We start from the raw sequence: 5934 nt of genomic DNA on the forward strand, positions 1-5934 counted from the left end.
TATGCAATCAATGTCAATATATAGAGCACTCAACATGCTTCATCAATAACCATGCATGTCGCATACTGGGTGCAATTTTCTTACCTCTGGTTCGAGCGAGAAATAATAAAAGAACGACATTTGAGAACGATCAATCATTTGGTCCTTTAGCGGTCACCTAGTAAAAACCAAATATGGAATTCCATTAATAAAATAAATCATAAAAGGTTCATGGTCTAAACCACGCTCCCGGGACCTCGAATCCTACTAACTCGGTTAGTAGATTTGATCCCGAGCCTTAAGAATTGAAACCCCGAGCCTAAAACCCTTGAAAACTCTTCCTTGGAACAAAAGGAAAGGGTGGGCTGTGACTTGGCCTAGTGAGTCGCGGTGCACCCCCAAGTCAGAGAGCACTCTGCCTGGGTTCTAGGGGCGAGTTGCGACTTGCCTGGGCCAAGTCGCGACTTAACCCCACGAACACAGCACCCCGGCAATTTTCTCCATTAAAACCAGCCAAAAACCTTCACCAAACAACCTAGAAATCATACCCAAGCATTACCACAACTTGCCCATCATTCAACTAACAAAACCCAAGCTTTAAACCATTTAAATCCTCGTCAAATTCCCATCTATTCAGTCCAACATATCAACTAAAAGCTAGCGGAAAAACAGGGCAAAAACCATAAACTTGAACTGAAATTCTTACCCCCAACTCAGAATTAAACCCCCTTCAATGGTTGAACAATAGCCTAGGACCTCAAGCTTTGATTCCCAAGATGAATCCTCAAGCTAAGCTTCAAAACTCCAAGCCGAAGAAGAAGAAAAAGAAAGGATCGAGAGGTTGAGGATGAGAACTCTGTTTTGGCTGCCTTAAGCTTCTACAACCAGCTAGTTAAAATATAACCCTTGGTCAAGGACAAAAATGCCCCCAGGCCTAATTATTTCCTTAACAGCCACCAAGGGCAAAAGTGTCATTTCTCCTCTAATCTCATTAATCTTAATTAACATCCTCCAATTCCCGTTATTCCCAATATTCTCAAATAATTAATAAATCAAATCCCATTACCCTTTAATTTCCAGTAATGTACTAATCATCAAATTACCCCGAGACTCACCCCGAGCCCGATAAATAACCTCGTTATGATCAAACCACTAACTTGCATTCTATGATCGTTTCATGCTGAATAGCTCGAACATATCCACATTATAATGTGGTCTCATCCATAAATAACCTCGTTTTGTGTAAGGTTTTTTTAGCTGACTTTATTTTTTTTGTTTGTGATGCATTGAAGGGAACTTATGGAAATTTAGTGTATCTTTATTAGTGATTGCCAGTTCAGGAACACTTGGAAATTTATGGAGTTTATGGTTGCCATAGTAAGGAAAGTTATGAAGCTCATAGTCACCACAATAAGGTACTTGCCTTTAATAAAATTTTATTTTTGGTGTTATTTAGATAGACACATCATCATTATCATTGTAGTTTGGGGAGTCACTGGCTCCTTTTTTTTTTTATTGTGATGAATCTGACATATTTATTTGGGTAGGGTAAGCTTCATAATTATTGCAGCAAATTATAATCTAGTTTAGCAACTCTTTCCTGTTATGACTTGATCAATAAAATATAAAAAAATTGGTGTGTTTATGTCTAGAAAAAAGACTTCACCCCTAACATGTTGCATAAATACAAATTAAATCACACATACGACACCATAACTCTTAAACTTATAAGTAATTTCGAAGTGTTCCTATTATAGCAAAGTATATGAAGTGAAGCAATATATGCCTAGCAACAAAAATATTCTTTTATACAATAAATAACAGGGCCTAAATTATAAAACTCATGCATAAAGGTACGCATATTCTATAACTTAAGATAAAATGCTAGATATATTTTCCCCTGTACAACTGTAATGGATTTGAACTCCTTTCCCATTTTCATTTTTTAAAATATTTATCTCTATGGTTTCAGATTTGAACAATTTGATTGTTGAAAAAAACTTATCTGATCTAAACTTACTCGTGAATCATTGCTTTACTTTAGTTAATAATTTAATATATATGGCTTTTTTAGTAAGCTTTTTCATCATGATCTTTATATTTATAATGTGAGTAGACTTAAAGCTAAACAAAGTGGAGACAAAGAACTTCATTATGATCAAAGTTAATCACCTACATGATATGAGGATTACAAGGTACTGACATGTTATTGTTTTATTTAATATAAATTGGCTTTATGTTAAAAAGGATTATAGTATCATGATGAGAATGATGAAGAATCGGAGATGGGAGCTAGGGTGTGTTCATTTTCTTATTTTATATATATGGATAGAAAAAATTGATTCTCATATAACATGATGAAATTTTAAGATTAGCAGTGTTTCCTCTGTTTTTGTATAGTTTTTAAATGTGCAAAAATAGAACAAACACTTTGTTTGTTGACTTTAGACTCCTTGGATAGTCCAATGGATAAATGCTGAATTTTTAGTTCAAAGTACTCACAATGATACCTCTGTTTTGAGCCAATTTGCAATATCATGTTAATCTATGCCTTTGACTAGCGCTTTAGTAGATCTTGTCTTGTATTAGTGGACAACCTAGAGTTTTTAAAACTCGTATATTGTTAATGAAGAACGTAATCCATGCATTTTCTGTGAAGCTTTGAATTTTTTCTAACCTTTTACTTGTTCATTCTAATCAACATTTGTTATTTCTTATCCCTTTTATATCAGATGCCCTATACCATTATGAGGTTTTAGGAATATGAGTGATTGGTGTTGTATCTTTGGTTTGTTTTACCCCAGGTTAACATTATGGCACATACTTCAGATGTCCGTATCTCTTCAGAACAACTTTCTAGAAAAAGAAAGTTACTGAAAAAGCACAATGATCAACAAAGTCACATGCCGTCTTCCAAGATCACTTCAGATCAAAACATCATAAACAAAATAATGGCTTTTTAAGTGAAAAATATTTGAATTATCGTTCAGCAGAGGCTGAAGACTTGGTCAGAAAGATGCTGGACTTATCAAGAGGTTAAGGAATAAAATGAGAATGATTTAAAAAACATTCAAAAATCCATCAAAGGAGCTGATATATCGCCCATAGTAGGCGATATATCGCCTGAGGCTCGTCGAGGTGGTCGTTCGAAGTTACGTGTTTTTTCGTATCCCTGTATTGCGATATATCGCCCCTATAGCTGCGATATATCGGCATACACTGAATATTTAAATAGGAAATTGCACATTTTCAGCCTAATTTGAATTGAGTAAAAAACCTTGACTAAGTCCTCTAACGATTTCAAAGCTGCTGACAGACCCTAGGATATTCAAATATTAATCTTAATAAACATATTCCTAAAAAATACTTAATTATCATTAAACATACATATGACAAGTGTTACTTTCTTATTGGGTCTATCTAAACCTTATAATATAATAAATATCACCATCAATATCAGTCATATTAATCAAACCTTAGGTTAAAATTAATATTCTTAAACTATAAGTTAAACTTAGAAAATCTACAAGTGTTACTACGAGTGTCCAACTAAATCCCGGTCTGAACCAAAATCCACAATCATAAAAATGCTAAAATTATTCTATTGCTGCTACTATCTAACTAGCTAAGTAATGTTCTTGGACTCTACAGGCATGTGGAAGTGCCGATGTATTAGAAGATTTGGGGATAGTTATCGACCTGGAACCTGAGGTTGGTGTTGTAAATTTATGTTTTAGATGAATAAGCTGGTAGATTAATAAGATGCTAAACCAATTTCAAATTTGTCAATGTCTTTGTCAGCAACAACTTCCCATCTTGTAAGAGTGTACCTGAACTAATTATCATATGGTCAATTTATCTCCTGATAACAGGGAGTTTCAAGCTATGTGAAAGAAGCAGGCATTGATTTATGATGGCTCCAACATATTGTCCAACAATGAAGGTTGTCCGCTCAGTCAGGAAAAAGCTGAAAGTAAAAAATGTATGTAATATATTAGGCCCTATGTTAAACCCAGCAAGAGTACCATATGCTATTGTGGGTGTCTATGCAGAAGATTTGGTAAGTTTTTTGTCAGATTTTTATAATTTTAAACTTTACTTCTACCTGTTTTGTTGAATTTTGGTCTACATATGATGTTCATGGTGACTAGCAAATATGACTAGCATATCTAAGAATTTTACATAAATGATGATTGAACCGTTCGTAAAACAAAAAAGATAAAGTCCACATAGGAACAAACAATAAAGATCTGAATGCCTTTTTCATTTGTGACTTGTGATACTCTCTATCATCTAGCTCAGTCTTCTGTAATTTTAGTGTAAATCGTAAGGACCCATCTAGCTGCGTGGAACCAGTTTAACTAATGAAAACAAGGTGTTTATTTTATTTTATAATGTCTATCCTTTAATGCAAATAGATTGAATGGCTTCTAAATTCTATATCACGATGCTTTGCATGTAATTCCCATTAAACAACTCTTTGACAAGCATAATCTTTTAATACCTTGTTTCATGTTTCTGTGGTTCATTGAATAGGTTTTGAATATGGCTAAAGCATTGCAGTAATTTGGCATGAAACGGGCATTAGTTGTTCACTCAAAGGGCTTGGATGAGATGAGCCCCCTTGGTAATGTGTCTAGTAGTTGGAAAGTTTTGACTTCCATAAGCTAATTTTTTTTATATACAAGTTTCAGCGTACATAATCTTCAAAACTACTAATAAGTTATCTGACATAGGACCTGGGCTAATCCTTGATGTTACACCAGAAAAGATTGAGAAATTCTCATTTGATCCATGTGAGAAACTTGTCGCTAGTTTTTAATTTTGTTTTCTTTTCCGTTCAAGGAAATATGCCATTTGGGCTACCAAGATGGAATTTTAGATGTTATATTGCCACTTCAATCTGCTAACAAATCGCTGATTATGCAGTGAACTTTGGGATTCCTCGGTGTACCCTGGATGACTTGTGAGGTGGAGGCCCAGAGTATAATGTCGAGGCACTAAAGGGTGTATTGTCAGGGGAGAAAAGTTCAATTGCAGATACATTTGTAAGTATCTCCTTAATTCTTATGACAAAGCACTAGTGCCGTAAGTTTTTTTGAGAACATAATTCATGCCAAAAACCTTGGACCAGATCTTAAATGCAGCAGCAGTGCTCTTGGTTAGTGGCAATGTGAACTCTTTAGCTGAAGGGATCGCTCTGGCTCGCGAGACTCAACTATCAGGAAAAGCTATCAAGACGCTCGATCAGTGCATAGATGTGTCCAATGGGGTTTGAATCTTATTGTTGCCATCTCACATGTAAGGATTTTTCTCAAATTGTAAGGAAAAGTTCTAAGTGGTTGTTTTAATTCATTTATTTATTTTTATAATGGCATATTTCTTAAATTCAGAGCGTATGTGTTGCCTCATTTTAGTGCGATTTCTTTTGAGATCGCGAAGAAATTATCTTGAAAGCCAAACTACAGTTGTGAAAACATATTGTTTTTTAGTATATGGCTAGTCTCAAAGCTATTGCTTTAAGTTTTCTTGATCTTTTTGCAATCCTCTACATTTCAAACTTGTGGAAGGTTATAGTTAGGTCTGGCTCCGCAATTTGGGCGAATGCAAAGTTGAGGAGACTAACAACTTTGATACAGATCCCTGAGATAATGTTAATCAATAGCCACCACGTTCATTTTAGTGCTAGAAAGTACGTTTTCATACTCAAAAAAGAACCAATGTCTTATAATTTAGTGTTTGGTTTCTTTGTTTGCTTTGGTGTAGTTGTGAATTCATTATTTTGTATGTGGTGTCCTCTCTTGGAAATAATTTCCATAGAATTTTCTTGAATTAATTTGTGATGCTAGATAATAACAATAAAATATTTCTTTGTTTATTTTGCAGATGTGACAAACGAAATAGAAAATGATACTTAATTTTGAAGGCTTTGTGTTGGGCAGCTGTAGAATATTT

The 5934-nt window shown here is 34.5% G+C and overlaps 1 long non-coding RNA gene across 1 annotated transcript; it reads left to right on the plus strand.

The window, feature by feature from the left end:
• Positions 1-3891: 3891 nt before the first annotated feature.
• On the plus strand, positions 3892-5058 carry LOC133779613 (uncharacterized). The gene is made up of 3 exons (XR_009869152.1): positions 3892-4039; positions 4516-4606; positions 4716-5058. It is a non-coding gene; the product is annotated as an uncharacterized LOC133779613 (long non-coding RNA).
• The last annotated feature ends 876 nt before the right edge of the window (positions 5059-5934 follow it).

Source organism: Humulus lupulus, chromosome 1 (genome assembly GCF_963169125.1).
Source record: "Humulus lupulus chromosome 1, drHumLupu1.1, whole genome shotgun sequence".
Lineage (NCBI taxonomy): Eukaryota > Viridiplantae > Streptophyta > Magnoliopsida > Rosales > Cannabaceae > Humulus > Humulus lupulus.